This window comes from Berghia stephanieae, chromosome 1, assembly GCF_034508935.2.
Source record: "Berghia stephanieae isolate SIO BIC M18660-M18661 chromosome 1, UCSD_Bste_1.3, whole genome shotgun sequence".
Classification (NCBI taxonomy): Eukaryota; Metazoa; Mollusca; class Gastropoda; order Nudibranchia; family Aeolidiidae; genus Berghia; species Berghia stephanieae.
Genome location: NC_088360.1, coordinates 108,903,012 through 108,925,511, shown reverse-complemented (window position 1 = coordinate 108,925,511; position 22,500 = coordinate 108,903,012). Strand labels below are relative to the sequence as shown.

Genomic DNA, 22,500 nt, shown 5'->3' with positions numbered 1-22,500 from the left:
GTTGACCAGGGAATCATGATAATGTATGGTATCCGTTAACTCCGTACTCTGGAAAAACAAGCATTAAATTAATTTTGGCCAGAGAAATCGTCCTTCAACCAGTTTTTCTTTCAGAGAACGGCTGTTCACATTTATAATTGGACGAGTATTTTGTTTCTGATACATAGCTTTTGTTGTGTAATTCGCTTTAACTCACTCAATCCTAGATATTTTTGCTGCTCTACAAAATTGGAAAAAAATGTATTAAAAATAAGCATGTGCATAGATCGTTTTATTTAACTATCATTAATATGTAAAAACTAAAAACATTAGCTTTGATACAACGCCTATAATTTGTCTAATAAAAATGTAATAAATAGGCATGGGGTAAAAGTATCTCGGGTAAACTACGGATATAGTCGGTGTTAGGGTTGAGTGAGTTAAACATTACATTTTATTGTCATGAATCACCACCAAAAACTTTGATAATCTGAACGTTGACCAGTTTGGAGGGAATCATGATAATGTATGGTATCCGTTAACTCCGCACTCTGGAAAAACAAGCATTAAATTAATTTTGGCCAGAGAAATCGTCCTTCAAATATCGATCGATTTAAATAACTCTCATCGTGGCAAGAACTCTCAAACCTGAGTCTTCTCGTCCAAGATTTTTTTTTTTTTTTGCTAGGGTCATTTTAATTGATCGATATGTGAAGGCCGAGTTTTGTGGCCAAAATAATTATGACATGTTTAGCAATGACTATCCCGCACAAATCTTTGGGCCTCTTTTTCGCTCACGAAGTGCCCGAATTCGCGTCAAAATATGGGACGAAGCCGTTTCGTATATGCTATTTTAAAAAAATTAATTACGACGCTGTTTATCGATAAATATGACTGAAAGTTGGCACACAGTTAGAAAAAAGGTCATTTTAGATTATGTCAAGCGACAAAACTCGTGCGATTACCAGAAAACCGTTAAAAATAGATCTTTACTCTTTGGAGTAAAATATTTCTAAAAATACCGGGCGTGGCGGTTTTGTCGCTGACAAGGTAATACATGAACATTTCTTCTTTTTGGTTGTAAAATTTCATATGAATATGACGAGTACTTTTCCCGTATTTTACAAAACACCATCCTAATTTGCTCTTCAAGTTTCAATCTTTTAATCCACTTATTACGCAAGATACAACCAAAGGTCGAAAAAAAATGCCGAAAAAGCGTCCCATATTTTCGCGTTTTTTTTCCTCTTTGCGGGTCATCCAAATAAATGGCACCTTTGAAACTGCATAACTTGTTTATTTATGAATGGATTTTCAAAATTCAAAAACATTTTTACTCAGTGGAGATAGGGCTTTGATTTTAGACAAAATTTTCCTCAAAAAGAGAAAAAAACATTTTTCATAGTCATTGCTACCTGTTTTTAAAAAAACTTTTTAAAGAGTACGGCTTTTGCTAATATAATTGGACGGGTGTTTTGTTTCGTGATTTAATACACTTTAAACATTACACTTTATTTCCATGAATCACCACCAAAAAACTGGTAATCTAAACAAATCTCAAACCTGAGTCTTCTCGTCCAAGATTTGAAAGTTTTTTTTTGTTGTTGCTAGTTTCATTTAAAAAATCGATCGATATTTCAAGGCCGAGTTTTCTGTTATGACGTTTTTTGGGGGGTTTTTTTGTTTGTTTTTTGTTTTGTTTTTGTTTTTGTTTATTTTTTCTTTCAATTATCAGAATAATGATGTTTACTATTATAATTGGACCAGTATTTTATTTCTTGCAGGCACATCATACCTTTGTGGTTTAATATACTTGAAACATCACATTTTTTGGTCACGAATCACCACCAAATAGATGAAGCTAACGAATTGACTAAAGAAAAAAAAGAGCTTTTATACAGTGCAATATCCACTAAATGTGCTCAGTGCTTTACAATGGGTCCCTGGCCAACAGCAACACCTAACAGTTAGGCGATCTTACAATTTTTTCGAACAGAGACAAAGCTGTTAACGGCCAGGTACTCATTTTACACCTGAGTACGGTGAGAGAATGTGAGTTAAGAGCCTTCTCCAAGGACTCAACTATGCGCCGAGCGAGGCTCGAACCCAGGACCTTCCGAGCCGAAAACGAGTGTCATACCACTAAACACATAACTGCACAATTTGGGAAGGATGTCATAATATCTTTATATCTATAAAACATTATATCAAAATTGATGCCATTTTTTATTTAACCAGACAATTGCCGTACTCTAGAAACAAAAATTTTTAAGAATTTGGCCAGAAAACGCGTCTTTCAAATTATAGATAGTTCGAAGATGACGTCACACAGGTCTCTGTTATTGTTTTTTGCCATCCGCATTTATGAGTAATGCTCACTGAACTGTATTAACCTGACTATAAACGTTCATGGATACACACAGTTTTGTGTGTTGGTCCGTTATACTTCTGGATGGCAATGTTATGAGCTCTTAGCCAAGCGCATACTATTTATATGGATCGAAATAATGACCCTCATCTTGGCAAAAATGACACAACAACTCTCAAACCTGGGACTTCGCGTCCATAATTCTGTCCACAGTGTTAATATTGTATTTTATTCGAAGTACGTATGTTCGGTGTTATAACTAATAACAATAAATGATACTCGATGAGCGCTTTCCATTAACCAAACATCTTAAAGCGCTGTAGTAGATATATTATAATGAATTATGTGCGGCTATTTGGTCTAGTGGTATGAAACTCGCTTTCGGATCGAAGGTCCTGGTTCGAGCCTCGCTCGGCGCATAGTTGAGTCCTTGGAAAAGGCTCTTTACTCACATTTCTCCACCGTACTCAGGTTGTAAAATGAGTACCTGGCCGTTAACAGCGTTGTCTCTGTGCGAAAAAAATATTGTAATATTGCCTAACAGGCGTCATGTCTCGTTCTACGTGTTACGTGTTGCTGTTGGCCAGGGACCCATTGAAAAGTGCTTTGAGCACGTTTAGTGGATATTGCGCTGTATAAAAGCTCAAGTTTAACGCTCAAATAAATTTAATTACGTAAAAAACACAAGTAGTCAAAATGGCTAATTGGCGATTATATTTTAACACACACACACACACACACACACACACACACACACACACACACACACACACACACACACACACTTAAACATTGTATTTCCATTTCATAAATCATTATCACCAAATTTAATTAATGAATCAAAATAAGTGATTAATTTGAAAGGAATTTCTTAGGAATAATAATATTATCTTATGTCTATAAAAAATATCGCAAATGCTGTTTACTTAAACGTGTCATTTTGCACGATAGGGTAGGGAATAGGATTCAATAGTCGTAACGTCACTTCCTTCCTAATGACGCATGGTAACTTAGTAACACTGGCTCTAAACTATCGGAACAATGGCGGACGCCCGTATGAATATTTCTCCGGCGAGTATAAAGGGTATCCAGAGGAAGAAAAAAAAACACATACATTTGATCATGTTTTGACTTTTACACATTCTGATCACAAGACATATGAAAAGTTCTAGCCAGCATGAAAAATAAAAAGTAATGGTTTTCTTTGTTTAGAACCAAGATGGCCGCCGTTGCCAGGCGGCGTGACATCAGACTATTGAATCGTATTCTAATCATGTTGCGCATTGATATTAATTTTTTCTACAAAAATCCTTTTCAAACAATTTCTAAGATAATCGGGGGGGGGGGGGGGGGGGGGGGGGGGGGGGGTCCCGATAGCTCAGTTGGTAGGATACTCGATTCACATCACATGCAGTGAAATCGTGATCGATCCCGGGTACATTCGAGATTTTTTTTTCTGACCCCCCCCCTCCACCCCCCTGTCCTGTCACATCCATTTGCAATACACCTAGTACTGATTAGGTATCTGGGTCTGTTAGATCTGGCGGAAAGTACTTTGCGATAGACTAGCGTCAGGTTCAAAGAGTAGCTAGCTATTGCTATTGTCCGTTTCACGCTAATAGAAACCGGGATAAACTCCGCCTTTATAGACCAACTTTATTTTCGTTCTTAGTTAATGTCGAATAAAAGAGAGACAGTTGATCAAGTTTTACAATTCTATAGATAGAACGAAGATGACGTCATTCAGGCCTTTGTTATTGTTTTTTGCCATCCGCGTTCATGAGTAATGCTCACTAAACTGTATTAACCAGACTATAAACGTTCATGGTTACACACGGTTTTGTGTGTTGGTCCGTTATACTTCCGGATGGCAATGTTATGATCTTCTTAGCCAAGCGCATACTATCTATATTCTTAAAAATATTCTAAGGAGATAATTATATGCGTGGCTCAGCAGTACGGTCTTTGCTTCGTACCACGAAGGTACCGAGTTCGATCACCCGCCGCCGCTGCGCTATGTGGCCTTGAGCAAGTCACCTCGCCCCAGCTGAATTTGCGGCGCTGCACTGCGGCTGATGTCCCGGATATTCCAGACTTCCCTTGGAATAGACCCTAGAGACAAATTTTCCCTATTATGGGATGAATAAAGGGAATTTTATTTAATCTATTTAACTTTTATTATAATACGAGTTCCGACTGAACTCGGGTACTTAATAACCTCGACCACGCCATCTCATGAACAGAGTGTTTCGTTCTGTGTTCCTTCTTAACCAAATAGCTTTCCGTATTCTGTAAAAACACGTATTTAAAAATTTGGCCATAAACCTCGTCCTTCAACTATCGATCGATTTAAATGATCCTCATCTTAGCAAAAAAAAAAAAAAAACAAACCAAAAAAACAAAACAAAAACTCTCAAACATTGGACTTCGGGAAGTCTTCCTAAAAAAACTCCAAGGTTTGTACGTTTTTTTTTTTCCATAATGAGAGTCATTTAAATCTATCGATATTTGAAGGACGTGTTTTCTGGCTAAATTTTTGTTTAAAATGTGTTTATCAAGAGTATGGCAATGAACAAGTTAATACGATTTCCATAAAGGTTGAAAAAATAGTCCAAATTCTGGCGTTGACTTTTACCATTGTGTATAATATTGGATTAACGGTTCATGGGACCTGTCAAAGATTTAAAGTTCAATCTAATAAATCTCATTATGAATATTGATGTTTTCACGCATTTTAATCAAATCAGTTCACACTAATCAAAATATTTTACATAACGTTTAAAACATCCTCGTATCACTCCTTCGGCATACGGCCGGCCTATTTTAACTGAAGGCTGTTTTTTTTTAACATCAAATAGACCCTTTACCGTTAATAGGGAACAAAATAGTGACCCATCGTCTCAAAACGGTGTTATGTCGGAACGAACCAAGTAAATGCTTAAAAGCCGAATTAAATGTTAAACTGGTCAAAAATATAAATTGTTGATTATATCACCCTAAAATATGGTGTCCTTCTTCTTAAATAAAACATACAAACCCAACACAAGTCTAATATTTCTGGCTATAAATTCAATTTTCAATATCTTAACCATCCCAACTTAGTACCGTTATGAGGTCAAGGGTCACAAAGGAGTGATGCCAAAAAAGCTGGTTCCAGTTCCAATCTCAGAGAGACACAGTTTATCAAGTCTCGCTATTTTATATTCCTTAACATTTTCTGAGGAGTGTATATATGTATAATAAACGGGCTATTATAACTGAGCGCTGTTTTACACTCAAATACGTATTCACCTTTACCGTTAATTGAGAACCTGTGCGGCTATGTGGTCTTGTAGTATGACACTCGCTTTCGGATCGGAAGGTCCTGGGTTCGAGCTTTGTTCCCCCTTCGCTCGCAGTGTGTCGCCTAACCCTTAGAGCTTAATAACCATTGGCCTTGTATTTGATAACCAAATATTATTATAGACTATGTGAATTTAATCAGTTCACTCTGGCGCACTCTGGGAAAAAAAAAACAAACTCATATTCAAATATTTAGCCAGAAAACACGACCTTCAAACATCGATCGATTTACACGTACCTCATCTTGGCAAAATCTCAAACCTGGGAATTCTTGAAGGAAGTAATTATTATTTGTAACCAACCTGTCATATGGAAGATTAGACAAGACCCTATTCTGCCATTTTCAGAAAAAAGTACGTAGGCCTATTTAGCATTTTAGCCAAAAATCTCGTTCTCCAACTACTGATCGATTAAAATGACCCTCAACTTGCCAAATGAAATTCAAACTTGGGACTTCCTTAAAGTCCCAGGTTTGAGAGTTGTTGCCAAGATGAGGGTCATTTAAATCGATCGATATTTAATGGACGAGTTTTCTGGCCAAATTTAAATTACGAGTTATTCCAGAGTAAGTCATTTAATTGATGCAACTCACATAGAATATATTATTTGGTTAAAAATTAGAGGTCTAATGTTTAAGGTCGGTGTATGGGTGGGGTGGGCGGGCCGGGGGGGGGGGGGGGGGGGGCACGTGTTCCCAAAATTTATCCACAAAGAGCTTGGGTGCTGATGAGACCCCAAATTCGGATTTTCCCAAAAAATGAAAAGTATGTAATTTTGGGTTTTTTGATTAACGGGGGCCCTCAAAATATTTTAAAAAAAAAAAAAATTTAACAAGGTTCGGAGACATATTTGGGGCCCAAGTTTGTTTTCGCGTAAAATTTTAAAAGATGTTTAATTAAAAAAAATTAAAAAAAATTTTAAAATAATATTTTAAAAAAAATAATAAAAATAATTAATATTTATAATAAAAAAAATAATAAATTAAATAATAATAATTATTTTATTAATTATTATAATAATTTTAAAATTTTATAAAAACAATTTTAAAAAAAAAAATTTAAAAATAATAATAATAAATAATAATAATAATTTTTATAATAAAAAAAAAATTTTAAAATAATAATAATAATAATAATAATATTAATAATAATAATAATAATAATTAAAAAAAAAATAATAATCAAATATAATCATAATCATAAATTAAAATTTAAAATAATAAAAAATTTTCCGATGATTTTTAATAATAATTTTAATAATAATAAAAATAATAATTTTAAAAAAAATAATAATAATAATAAATAAAAATAATAAATAATAATAAAAAAAATAATAATAATAAATTTTAAAATAATAATAATAAAAAAATAATAATAATAAATAATAATAATAAATTTTAATAATAATATAAAATTTAAATTTTAATTTTAAAAAAAATTAATTAATAATAAATAAAAAAAAATAAAAAAAAATTTTAATAATAGTAATAAATAATAAAAAATTTAATTTTAAAAAAAAAAAAAAAATTAAATAATAAAGATGATAATTTTAAAATAATAATAATAATAATAATAATAATAATGATAATAAAATAATAATAATAATTAATAATAATAATAATATGATAATAATTATATAATAGTAATAATAATAATAAAATTTAAAAAATTTAATAATAAAATAATAATAATAATAATAATAAAAATTAAAAATTTATTAAAATAATAATTTTAATTTTTAATCTAATCATAATAATAAATAATAATAAATAATAATAATAACAATAATATTAATAACAATAATTATAAAAATTTAATATTATATAATAATTAATAATAATAATAATTTTAAAAATAATAATAATAATAATAATAATAAAAATTTAATAATATTAATAATAATAATATTAATTAATAATAAAAAATAATAATAATAATCATAATAATAATCTTAATAATAATAATAATAATAATTTTAATAATAAAAAGATGAATATAATAATAATTAATAATAATTAAATAATAATAATAATAATAATAATAATAAAATAATGTAATAATAATAATAAGATAATAATAATAATGATAAAAATTTAATGATAATAATAATAATAATAATAAAAATTAATAATAATAATATAATAAAAATAATAATTATAATAATAATAATTTTAATAATAAAATAAAAATAATTTAATAACAATAATGATAATAACAATAATAATAATAATAATAATAGTAATAATAATAATAATAATAATAATATAATAATAAATAATAATAATAATAATAAAATAAAATAAATAATCATAATATAATCATAAACAAATCATAATAATTTTTAAAATAATAATAATAAATAATAATATAAATAATAAATAAAAATAATAATAATAGTGGCATTGTTGGGTCAATGCACAAATTACAATTGATATACAAAATTTTAATTATTAAAAGAATATCACAGCGATTAATAACAGCAGTGTATATAATATCGTATTAATTTCATGAAAATGTATTCAGTCCGTACGTTCAAATTAATAGGTTTCTATACCTAACGTATGCGTCGATGAGGTCTAGTGGTATGAAACACTCGCCTTCGTAACCGGAAGGTCATGGGTTCGAGCCCCGCTATGAACCGCGCATTTATGGAGCCCTTTGGGGAAAAAAAAGGCTTTTTTTATATTTTCTCTTATCGTACTCAGGTTTAATATGATTAATTGCCCGCTATTTTTTAAAACGGGTTGTCCTGCCCGAAATTTTAAATTGCCTTCAGGGAGATATCTCTTCTATTGTTAGTGTTGTGTGGCCGGGGAAACCCCCTTTGAGTGCTTTGGCCGTCGTGGACATGACCTATAGAAATTGTTCACGTTTTTTTAAAAAACAGAAATAGGCTTTTTGGCTCCTGAATAGGGATAGATAGTATGCGGGTGACGTCACTCAGGCTTTGTTATTGTTTTTGCCATCCGCGTTTGTGAGTTGTTCTCCCCTAAACTGTATTAACCAGACTAAAAAAAGTTCATGGTTTACAAAATGGGTTTGGTGTTGGTCCGTTATACTTCCGGATGGCAATGTTGTGAACTCCTTGGCCAAGCGCATTCTATCTATACAATCCTGGGCTGGAACCTAGTCTTGCTCTAGGAAAAGGTTCTGGTATATTAAAGGTGGCCTCCGGAGTTTTAAGATTTTTATTGGGAGCTTTTTTTATATAGCGTAATATCCACTAAACATGCTCAAGGAGCTGTAAAAGGGGGTCCCTAAACCAACAGAACAAATTTACAAGTAAGGACGGACTATGTTGATAGGCGATATTAGAATTTTTAAAAATTGGTGGAGAGGGGGGGGGGGTTTGACCAACGCTGTTAAGGCCAGGGTAAAACTCATTTTTTCACCTGAGTATGTGGAAAGAAATTTTGAGTAAAGAGTCTTCTCCGAGGATTTCAACTATGGAATTTTTGTGTCCTTGGTAAAAAGGGTCTTTACTCCATTTTCTCACATTACTTAGGCGTACAATGAGTTCTGGGTGTTAACATGTTGGGCTCTGTCCAAAAAAATAATTGTTTATGCCTAAAAAGGGGGTTTTATTTCCATGTCTAATCCTACATGCTAAGTTTTGCTGTTGGCTAGAAACCTCTTTGAGCACGTTTCGTAGATATTTCGCTATATAAATTCAATTCTCATTCAAAGAATCATTTTTATTTTTAGTTCTAGAGTATGAGTCATTCAGTCACAGTAAGAATCAAGGTTAATTCGGGCCCAGTGATCAGAGGGGGAAAAACCAAAAAAACCTCGTTATTCGTCCGTGGTGGTACCTACCTAGTCGCCCGAAGGCACGTATGAGCTCTGTAAGCTACGAGTTCCATTCAAAGGATTATTTGTGACCTATCGCCTTCAAAAACGGTTTTCATGTCGGGTGGTTTTGATGTTGAAAATTGAATTTATAGCCAGAAATATCAGGGCTTGTGTTGGGGTTTGTTGTTTTATTGAGGAGAATTTATATTTTAGGGTGTTTTGCCAACGATTTATAATTTTGACCAGTTTAACATTTAGTTCAGATTTTAAGCATCCGGTTTGTTCCGACATAGTACCGTTTTGAGACGATGGGCCACATTTAGCCTATGATATGTTTGTTATCTCTAGAAATAATACGACGTAATCTACAATACAGCGGCTATGTGGTCTTAAATAAAGAAAAAAAGTGATCTTGTGATATGGCACTCGCTTTTGGATCGGAAGGCCCTGGGTTCGAGCCTCGCTCGCTCGCTCGGCGCAGAGTTGTTGTTCTACTTGGAAAAGGCTCTTTACTCACAGTTTCTCACCGTACCAAGGTGTAAAATGAGTACCTGGCTATTAACAGCGTTGTCTCTGTCGCAGAAAAAAATATTGTAATATCGCCTAAAAGACGTCAGTCATGTTTCTTTCTACATGATAGGTGTTGCTGTTGGTCAGGAACCCCAATGTAAACCGCTTTGAGCACGTTTAGTGGATATTGCGCGATATAAACGCTGGATTTTTTTTTTTTTTTTTTTTTAACTTTTGAAAATTTCAAAATGACAAATTAGGGAAGCAGGAACTGGTGGAGAATAGATGATAATATCTGGAACAGGGCATTTACCCTGTAGATGATGTAATGCCGTTTCCTTCGACAGGTAGATAATAATTGCTGCCTTGTTTCCTCGTGGAATTTACGATTTTGCACACATTCCAGAGTTTCACTCTTCCTGTTTTAAACAAGTGACGTGCGGTAACTAATTTATCATGCACAAGGTTATAGAGAAAGCTGGGGCAAAGGGAGTAATCTATTTTCAACGACAGCTCATAGCATAAGTCAAGGCGGAAAGGAGACCTCCCCCCCCCCCCCCCCCCCCCCAAATAAAAAAAAAAAAAAAAAAAAAAAAAAAACAAAAAAAGTAATAATAAAAGCAAAGAGCAAAAAGCAAAAAGAAAAAAGAAAAAAGAAAAAAAAAACATTAAAAAAGAGAAAAAACAAAAAACAAAACACACACAAAAACACAACAAAACAACAACAGCAATAAGTGATTCACCAGCTTTGGCATAGATTCTTGAATACATTAGTTCTGCCATACTCTTGAACCCCCCCCCCCCCCACCCCCCCCCCCCAAAAAAAAAAAACAAAAAAAAAAAAACCAAAAAAACAAACAAACAAATCAAACAAAACAAATCGCCCACCCACCAAAATAACAATACAAAAAAAAAATAAAAAACCAAACAAAAAAAAAGTTAAAAAAAAAAAACCCCCAAAAAAAACCAAAAAAACCCCTAAGTAGTAAAAACACAAAAAAAAAAAAAAAAAACCACACAAAAAACACGCTTTTGAAAATTAGTCCAGAAAGCTCGTCCTTGAAATACAACCTGGCCCTGAAAATGCCCCTTATCTTCTCAAAAACTCTGAAATCGGGGATTTCCTTAAAAAAAGTTTCCTCTTAAAGTTCCAGCTTTGCGAGTTTTTGACAAGATGAGGGTCATTTTAATATATCGATATAATATATTCATTGAAGGACGAGTTTTCTGGCCAAAATTTTAAATAATATATGTTGGGTTATTATTTCAGAGTAATGTAATATAATAATTACGTTTTCTTTCCCGCCAGAATTTTAGTAGAAACCTACCAACTTGAAAATTTAACCATTCGTAATCTTTCAGAGATAAACATTGCAGTCGCTAAAGTTAACTTTACAAATCAACAATTTACCTCAAAAATGATTAAATACCACATCATAATGATGTAGTCATTCATCAAATTTTCATTTTTCAATATGCTTGAATATTTAGAGATGACTTAGAGACACCAACTGAAGAAAAGGAGCCAAAATTTCTTGATTCTACGACTTTTTTTGTGATCGAAGCCAGGTTTAAATGTACCAAATATTATCATGGCATGCCACAAATCGTTTAAATCATGTGTGAAGTATAGCTACAGAGTGGTATAGATAGTTTGAAGTTGACGTCACTCAGGTCTTTGTTATTGTTTTTTGCCATCCGCGTTTATGAGTAATTCTCACTAAACTGTATTCGCCTGACTATAAACGATCATGGTTAAACAAAGTTTTGTGTGTTGGTCGGTTATACTTCCGGATGGCAATGTTATGAGCTCCTTAGCCAAGCGCATACTATCTATATAATAATATGCTTGTATCAAATTTCGCGGGGCTTGTGTGTCATGAACCCATGACCTCAAGAAGTCGGGGAGAGGGACTCAGGATAGACACTGCGTTTGAAACAACTTTTTTTTGTTGGATTGGTGGATGGGGTCGACTGCATAGCGTCCCTCTCACAGCCAGGCGGAGTCGTTGTCGTCTCAGTAATTATGGTCGTGGGTTCGAGCCCCCATCGCCGCGAAATTGTTTATTCTCCATTGTCTTCTGTCACGTTTCTACTTACTTCATTTTCTGTTATTATCAAAACAAAAAAAAGAGCTTTATAAAGGGCAATATCCACTAAATGTGCTCAAAGCGCTTTACAAGGGGTCCCTGGTCAACAGCAACATTTAACAAGTAGGACGGGACATGACGCCTGTTAGGTGATATTACAATTTTTCGTGACAAAGATAACGCTGTTAACGGCCAGGTACTCATTTTACACCCGAGTACGGTGAAAGAATGTGAGTAAAGATTATTTTTCCTTCCAAGGACTCAACTATGCGCCGAGCGCGAGGCTCGAACCCAGGACCTTCCGATCCGAAAGCGAGTGTCATACCACTAGACCATACAGCCGCACATCAACATAACAACATAAATGCTTGCTCCACTCACGTTTCTATATAATGATATGGTCTCCAGGCTTAAGCCTCTGAAAAATGAACTCGTTGTCAAGCGTAAGACGAGACTACAAATGCGTTGTAATTTGTATTGTTGAGAAGAAAGAAACTACAACTTTCTCAGAGAGCAAAAAAAAAAAATTGCTCATTCAAAAAAATGCAACAAAAAAAAAAACAAAAACAAAAAAAAAAACAAAAAACAACCTAAAATATTTACACGTGTAGTGTATATTGTGCTAGATAAATATAAATTCTCAAGGTTTTAAAAAAAATTATTCATTTCAGTAAGATGAAATTCGGGTTTTCTATAGAGTCTTTGACAAACATCAGCTGCTATGTTGACAAAAATGTGAACTAGAATGCGGTCATGGTTCTCAAGTGTGTTGTTGGATGGAAAGTAATGCGGATGGACTTGACTCTAACTTAAGTCATAGTGATAGGATTTAATAGTCTGATGTCACATCCGCCCAGCAACCACAGCAGCTTGGTTCTAAACAAAGAAAATTGATAAATTTTTTTTCTTCATGCTGGCTAGAACCTTTTTACATGTCATGTGATCAGAATGTATATAAGTCAAGACATGATCAGATTTATAATGTTTCTCTCCTCTGGGTACACTTTTATGTTCGTCTGAGAAGTATTTCATAAGGGCGTCCGCCATTTTCCGATAGTTTAGAATCAGTTACAAAGTTACTATGCGTCATTATGAGGGAAGTGACGTAACGGCTGTTGAAGCCTATTTCGCAAACTAAGAACGATTCTGTTATGACTTTGAAAACCAAAAAACCAAAAAACAAAACAAAAACAAAACAAAACAAAAAAAACCCCCCCAAAAAAACAAAACAATAAACAACAAACATTTTAGGAATTATGGCTAGAAAAATCATCCCTAAAAAAGCCGATCAATTAAATAAATTATCACCCTCATCTTGGATTTTCTTGAAGATTTCCACTAGAAGTCCGACGGTTTGAGTGTTTTTTTTTTTGACAGTATAGGTATATCAATGTAATAGAACGATGGTTGAAGGTTGAGTTTTCTGGCCAAAATATTTGAAATAATGTGTATTTATCAGAATACGGATGGTTTCCCGTGGATAGAATAGAAGTTACGAAATTAGAAGATGACCTAAATAACGGAGAGCCCTTTATAAATGGCGTACGCTGGAAAAACACATATTAAAAAAAAACCAACAACTTTGACCAGAAAACTCGTCCTTCAATTATCGATCGATTTAAATGTCCCTCATTTTGGCAAAAAAACTCTCAAAGCTGTGAACTCGCGATGTCTTCTATTAAATCCCAGGTTTGAGAGAATTTGCCAAATTGAGGGTCATTTAAATCGACCGATATTGGAAGGAGGAGTTTTCTTGCCAATTTTTTTCAATACTTGTCTTTTCATAGAACGGTAGAAAACTGGTTAAGGAGTTCCACTGATGTTGTTAATGTGATCCATTCCGAATCATAACATCGAATTAATAATTCTTTGCTTGCTTGCACTATTTGTCTCAGTTGCTTCTTGAGGAATGTTTATTAATATTGCTTCGCCATAAAAAATAGTCCCAATGACTTCTGACCTGAGTTGAGATTGGTTTACGACGGAACTAGGTCAGGAGGCAATAAATATGGGGAATAAGAAGAAATATTATACTAATACCGCCCCTCCTCCCCCCTCTCCCCAAAGAAACGAATAATTTCACATTTTTATATATTATTATATTGGTTTTGATAAAGTTTAGTGTAGGGTTTTGATTGCGTTTATTTTATCCCCGATGAATTAAACGTGAGATTTTTTATATAGAGCAATATCTACTAAACGTGCTCAAAGTGCTTTACAAGGGGTACCTGGCTAACAGCAACACTTACCACGTTGGAGGAGACACGTGTAGGCTATAGCACATATATTTTTCGGACCAAACCAACGATGTGGCCATGTACTCACTTTACACATGAGTAATGTGAGACAAAGTGAGTAAAGCGCTTTTTCCACTTAACTTAGTCTGTTGTCACGTCCACCTAGCAACGAGTAGCTTGGTTCTAAACAAAGAAAATCGATACGTATTATTTTTCATGATGACTAAAACTTTTTCACATGTCATGTGATCAGAATGTATAAAAGTCAAAACATGATCATATTTATAATATTTTTCTCCTCTTGATACACTTTTATGCTCGTCGCAGAAGTATTTCATAATGACGTCCATTGTTCAGATAGTTTAGAACAAGTTACTAAGTTACTCTGCGTCATTAGGAGGGAAGTTACGTCACGACTGTTGAAGCCTATTTGGCAAGGGACTAAGTGGTTGAAAATATTGCACTGTGACACAAAAAGTCTCGGGTTTGAGCTCTTCTTGTGACACTTTCGTTGTTTTTCCTTGTGCAAATCATTAAACCCCGAATTTGCTCACTTTTGACTACATCCGCAAAGCATTAATCCATAATTTGCTTACTTTGGACTACATCCGCCTAGCATTAATCCCTAATTTGCTCACTATGGACAACATCCGCAAAGCATTAATCCCTAATTTGATCACTTTGGACAACATCCGCAAAACAATAACCCCGAATTTGCTCACTTTGGCCAACACGTCCAAAACATTAACCCCAAATTTGCTCACTTTGGGCCATATGCGCAACTCACAAAGTTCAAACACGGATGTTCAGAAATCTTACATTGACATGCTCCATATTTTATAAATAATATATATACATTTATATAGCGCTTATGCCGAAGCTTCGAAGCGATTCACATTGACTGTCAGAAACCCCGCCTCCCCCCCCCCCCCCCCCCCCATTATATACTGTAGATTCGGACATATACGAACACAAGCTCACATGCATCCAATCACATACATACACACACGCACATATCCATGTACACACTGTATTATACACACATAGACACACACACACATCTATATATATATATACATATATACATCGATATATATATATATATATACATCGATATATATATATATATATATATAATATATATATATTCAAATTGAGAAGCTATTGCGCTATATCTGCGCCAATTCCTCCCAACTGCCTGGCACCCAAGTGTATTCGTATTGACATAGCAGGCATTCAGTTATATTTACATTATTTTTGCTTTGGTTCCTAAATCGATATCTCCTCACGACGGGCGGAGGTCATGTCGTTTCTCGTGACTTTTCAGGTTTCATTTGGGATAAGAATGAAGAAAAAGAAATAACACATGAATATCAGATAGAATGACGTTTTAAAACATGAGTTTTTAACAAAGCACAACTTTAATAAAAAAGCACATTGAAACCTGTGCAATGTGGGTGATCTATAGATAGTTCGAAGATGACGTCACTCAGGTCTTTGTTATTGTTTTTTGCCATCAGCGTTTATGAGTAATGCTCACTGAACTGTATTAACCTGACTATAAACGTTCATGGATACACACAGTTTTGTGTGTTGGTCCGTTATACTTCCGGATGGCAATGTTGTGAACTTTTAGCCAAGTGCATACTATCTGTGAACTTCTTAGCCAAGTGCATACTATCTATATTACATTTCCTTGTGCTCGAGTTTATTGATCACATTGCACAGTGTGTTCAAAATGACACACATAGTGAAAACTGTTCACAGTTTGAGAAATATTCAACGTCACAATTGGTCATTTTGCTCAGCATGACACATGGGTATTTTAACAACTTTCATAAATAAAGCAGCGTGTTGGCATTTATTGAGAAATGTCCAATCGTTGTACAGCAACAAATCATGTGATCGATGACTAGGTTGGTCGAAAACATGAATATAGATCGCACCCATTTTATAGGGGAATATCATTACACCGATAAGCCCATAACCATTTGGGTAATAAGACCTACAAATAAGTACACGTTTACACTCCTCCCTTCTCTCTTTTATATAACTTAAATATGTATGAAATATTTATTAAATGTCACATGATTGCATGGCTTCTTTTATCCTTTGTTGAAATACGCTTCAACAGTCGTACGTCACTTCCCTCCTAATGACGCATGGTAACTTAGTAACTGGCTCTAAACTATCGGAACAATGGCGGACGCCCTTATGAAATGTTTCTCCGACGAGCATTAAAGCGTATCCAGAGTAAAAAAATCATTATAAATCTGGTCATGTTTTGGCTTTTACACATTCTGATCACAAGACATATGAAAATTTCTAGCCAGCATGAAGAATAAAAAGTACCGATTTCTTTGTTTAGAACACGATGGCCGCCGTTGAATCCAATTGGTCCGTATTGCCTTGTGACTATTCAAACGGAGTGACTTATAAACTTTTATGCACTTAGCCAACTAAATCCAATAACGACTCTTTTCTTCATTCAACTTCACGATCAAAAAGTTTAGCTTTTACAAAGGACAATATCCACCAAACGTGCCCAAGGCGCCTTACAATGGGTCCCTGGCCAAATGCAACTCTAGACCACATAGCCGCACTTTGCATCCCCCCCCCCCCCCCCCCCCCCCCCCCCCCCCTCTCTCTCTCTCTCTCTCTCTCTCTCTCTCTCTCTCTCTCTTTGAAATATTCTCAATTTGAATGAAATAATATATCTAAAATGGCACATGATTGCACAGCTTCTTTCATCCTTTGTTAGAATATTTTATCCGCATCGACCTTCCACTCACTATTCAAACGGAGTGACTTATAAACTTTTATGCACTTAGCCAACTAAATCCAATAACGACTCTTTTCTTCATTCAACTTCACGATCAAAAAGTTTAGCTTTTACAAAGGACAATATCCACCAAACGTGCCCAAGGCGCTTTACAATGGGTCCCTGGCCAAATGCAACTCTAGACCACATAGCCGCACGTTTGCATCTCCCCCCCCCCCTCCCCTCCCTCCCCCCTCTCTCTCTCTCTCTCTCTCTCTCTCTCTCTCTCTCTCTCTTTGAAATATTCTCAATTTGAATGAAATAATATATCTAAAATGGCACATGATTGCACAGCTTCTTTCATCCTTTGTTAGAATATTTTATCCGCATCGACCTTCCACTCACTATTCAAACGGAGTGACTTATAAACTTTTATGCACTTAGCCAACTAAATCCAATAACGACTCTTTTCTTCATTCAACTTCACGATCAAAAAGTTTAGCTTTTACAAAGGACAATATCCACCAAACGTGCCCAAGGCGCTTTACAATGGGTCCCTGGCCAAATGCAACTCTAGACCACATAGCCGCACGTTTGCATCTCCCCCCCCCCTCCCCTCCCTCCCCCCCCCCCCTCTCTCTCTCTCTCTCTCTCTCTCTCTCTCTCTCTCTCTTTGAAATATTCTCAATTTGAATGAAATAATATATCTAAAATGGCACATGATTGCACAGCGTCTTTCATCCTTTGTTAGAATATTTTATCCGCATCGACCTTCCACTCACTATTCAAACGGGGTGACTTGTAAACTTTTCTGTTCATATGAACAGTATTTAAATGTACTTAAAAATGAACTTTTTATTCAATCAATTCTACTATTATTGCTATCAAGATCATAATACACGATTTCACATGGCCTCGTTTTGGTTAGAATACAAATATAATGCAGGAGTCGTGTTCTAGATTGATGTGAATCTAACATCAAAAATCATTAACTGCGTATCGACGCGCGCAGTTTATCAGGTCTGATAACCGAACACAATTCATATATTATGGGCTTGATTTAACGTAGGTGGGTGCGGCTATGTAGTCTTGTGGTATGGCACTCGCTTTCGGAAAGGAAGGCCCAGGATTCAAGCCTCGCTCGGCGCATAGTTGAGTCCTTGGAAAAAGGCTCTTTACTCCTATTCTCACACCGTACTCATGTGTAAAATGAGTATCAGGCCGTTAACATCGTTGTCTCGGAAAAAAAAAAAACGTAATATCGTCTTACAGGCGTCATGTCTCGTTCTGTATGTTACAATTTGCTGTTAGTCAGGGATCCTTTGTAAAGCGCTGTGAGCACGTTTAGTGGATAGTGCCCTATATAAAAGCTTTAGTTTTTAAAAAAGAGTATTTCCATTACAACAATGAAGTCACATCAATTTGGGTTATCAGACCTGCAAATAAGTATATATTGACGTTGAACGATTTGAACAGGGTGGCTTTGTAAACTTTGATGTTCTTATGAAATGTATTTGAATGTACTTAAGTATAAGAAAATTGCTCTTTTTTAAAAACTTCACTCGACGCCAATCAAGTTCTCAAAATCAAAACATACGATTTCATATTATGGCCTCCTTTTGGCGTAAAGACATAAGAAAGCAACCCACCTATAGGGAATGAGATTAGCGGAAGAGTAGCGTCCCTTGATTGGACGTCACCTTACAGAGAGAACGTCAAAATGGTTTTGCGCATGCGTCTCTCTCGTCCTCGCTTTCGGTGAAGTGTCTCATGCCGCACAACCAACATGACGTTCTCTCTCTAATAACTTTCCCGCTCGTGACTTCCAATCAAGGGGCGCTACTCTTCCGCTAATCTCATTCCCTATTATGAACTTGTGCGAATCTAGACTAGGTGCGAATAAAAAAAGCTGAAGCCTTTGTATAGCGCAATATCCACTAAATGTCCTCATAGCGCTTTACAAGAAGGGCTCCCCAGCCAATAGCAAACTTAATGTTATGTAGGACGAGGCATGTTCATGACACCTGTTAAGCGATAATACAATAGTTTTTCTATTCAACATAGACTACGACATTAACGGACAAGTGCTCATTTTACACCTGAGTATGGTGAGAGAATGTGAGTAAAGAACCTTTTCCAAGGACTCAATAATGCACTTGTCAGAGCGGGTCTGGAACTCTGGGCCTTTAGATCCGAGGCGAGTGTCATATCACTCGACCACATAGCCTCACAAATTTTAATTACGGGTCGGTTCGAATCTTTCTCGTTATCACAAATCAATATTTTAGTATGGCATGATATCAATACTGGTATCAATCAAGGTGTACCTATTTACAGGTCTGATAATCCCAAATTGTTTTGAGCTCATGGTTGTGATGGAAATACTCAAAAACGAATGTAACATATCATACATTACAACAATATAAAAAATGAGCCTTTGATTTCGCTCAGTTATCAGACTTGCAAATAAGTATACATCGGTATCAATGAAATTTAGAATAATTTTCCTACGCAACGCAAAATTAAGGATGCCAATATGTTCAATCGTTTTTTTTTTTGTTTGTTTTTTTCTCCCTTCAATCGTATAACCATCAACGTTAAAATACACCTTGTAAAAAAAACAAACAAACAACAAAACAAGTTGTCATCCAGAGTCATTAGGCCCATGGAGCAGGAGTTTATCCCAGTTTCTATAGCGTGAAACGGACAGTAGCAATTGGATTGGACGCTAGTCTATCGCAAAGTACTTTCCGCTAAATCTAACAGACTCAGCTACCCATTCACTGCTGGGTGGACAGGGGGGGTCAGAAAAAAAATCCCGACTGCACCCAGGGTCGATCTCGGTCCCTTTGTGAGTGAAGCGAATGCTCTACCTACTGAGCTATCGGGACCCCCATAACGTACTAACTCATATGTTAATCTTAGTGAAAACTGTAATTTTTTGGTCATTTATTCAGTGGTTTGATGAGAGAAATACGTGCCCTATTGACTCAAACAGGGGGTTCCGATAGCTCAGTTGGTAGAGCACTCGCGTCACTGCCGGATCTATGCACCCGTTGGTTCTGACCGTAGCCATCGTTATGTTACAGCCTGACACTGAATTCCAAAAGGACTGGCATTTTTACGTCATTATTTGGTTTTTGCACCGCCTAGTTAGTAAGTTGTTAGTAGAGCTCAAGGAAACAAGTTATTTCATTGGCTGAACTATTGAATACAACTCACGATTTGTTTTCTTTTGTGGCAAAAGACTGGCATTTTGACATCATTTTTTGGTCAGTGTCAGGCTAAAACTTTACGAAGGCCACCCTCTGACGCACCACAACTTGTCTCTAAGAGCAATACATTGACAAACATTCGTAGGTTCCAAGGGAAAAAAAAATTCACTTTAAATAGCGATAGAAATAAACAATTTGCTCTCAGCATGGCTAATGATTCTCCAAAGTCAGAAAAAAAAATCTCGATTGCACATGGGATTGATCTGTGTACATTTGTGAGTGAAGCGAGTGCTCTATCAACTGAGCTATCGGGACCCTAACACCCTGTAAAATAGAACAGAATAGTAGAATGTGGAACGGGCTGGGCTGCCTGGCCAAAAATGCTCCAAAATTCTTAATATAGATAGTATGCGCTTGGCTAAGGATTTCACAACAGTGCCATCCGGAAGTATAACGAACCAACACACAAAACGATGTGTATCCATGAACGTTTATAGATAGTATGTGCTTGGCTAAGAAGCTCATAACATTGCCATCCGGAAGTATAACGAACCAACACACAAAACGATGTGTATCCATGAACGTTTATAGTCAGGTTAATACAGTTCAGTGAACATTACTCATAAAGGCGGATGGCAAAAAATAATAACAAAGACTGAGTGACGTCATCTCGAACTATCTATAGTCTGGTTAATACAGTTTAGTGAGTTACTCATAAGCGGATGCAAAAAAAAAACAACAATAACAATGACCCGAGTGACGTCAACTTCGATCTATCTATAGGATCTTAGAAGCTAGATTTTCCTTCACAACATGATTTATTGAGTCAGAGAGACCTATGTAACTCTGTAGCTGGAGACACAAATTCGTAATTCTACGAATTTTTTCGTAATACTAGGCAGGTCTGCCATGAGGTGTCCAGTGAATAGTCTTCAACAGTCGTAATGTCACTTCCTTCTAATGACGTATGGTACTTAGTAACATGGCTCTAAACTATCGACAATGGCGGAGCGTATGAAATATTACCGCGAGCTTAACGCGTATCCAGAGGAAAAACCCCATCATTTGACTGTATTGACTTTTACACATTCTGATCACAAGCATATGAAAGGGAATGAAAGTTCTATTCAGCATGAAGAATAAAAAGTAATGATTTTCTTTGTTTAGAACCAAGATGGCCGCCGTTGCCGGGCGCGTGACATCAGACTATTGAATCCAATTGGTCCGGGTGTGACTTGGGGAGTTTGGAAATTTCCCTCTTTATTTATTGTAGCTAATGGAGATGAGTTTATCCCTCTATCTCTCTTAAGCGTTCAAAGAGCAATTGAATAAAATTGAGCTTGTATAAAAAAAGAAAAAAAAAATCCCTTTATTCATGCCACTGGGGAAATTTGTCTCTAGGGTCTATTCCAAGGGAAGACTGGTATCACCCAAGCATCAGCCGCAGTGCAGCGCCGCATATTGAGCTAAAGCGAGGTGACTTGCTCAAGGCCACACAGCGCAGCGGCGGATGATCGAACTCGATACCTTTCGGGTAGGAAACAAAGACCGTACTGCTTAGCCACGCTGCCCCCTATATAGGACAATATCCACTAAACGTGCTCAAAGTGCTTTACAAAAGGTCCATGCCATGTAGAACGAGACATGACGCCTGTTACCCGATATCACATTTTTTTTCCGACAGAGACAAAGCTTTAACGGCCAGGTATCCATTTTACACCTGAGTACGGTGAGCAAAAAATGTGAGTAAAGAGCCGTTTCCAAGGACTCAACTATGCGCCAAGCTCGAACCCAGGACCTTCCGATCCGAAAGCGAATGTCATGCAACAAGACCATAATATAGTCGTCGCTCTTTGGATAGGAACCGTATTAATATCATTATAATATAATTATTATATCTCCCGATAGTATCCTCAAATATTGGACTTCGCCAGTCTGAGATCTTTGCGTGAAAAAATAAATGATTTGATCGGAAAGAGAAAAAGAGATTAATTCAATTCCGATATTGGTGAAATGTGGCGGGATGAATCACAAGAGAGATGGTGAAATGTGGCAGGATAAATCACAAGAGAGATGGTGAAATGTGGCGGGATGAATCACAAGCGAGATGGTGAAATGTGGCGGGATGAATCACAAGCGAGATGGCGAGATGCGGCGGGATGAATCACAAGCGAGATGGAGAAATGTAGCGGGATGAATCACAAGCG

At 35.7% G+C, this 22,500-nt stretch overlaps 1 protein-coding gene across 2 annotated transcripts in view; it reads right to left on the bottom strand.

Annotated features, from left to right (window-relative positions):
* The window catches only part of LOC144962697 (neuronal calcium sensor 2-like), a 289,403-nt gene that overhangs the window by 123,171 nt on the left and 143,732 nt on the right, over positions 1–22,500 (bottom strand). The gene's annotated exons all lie outside the window — the stretch shown is intronic.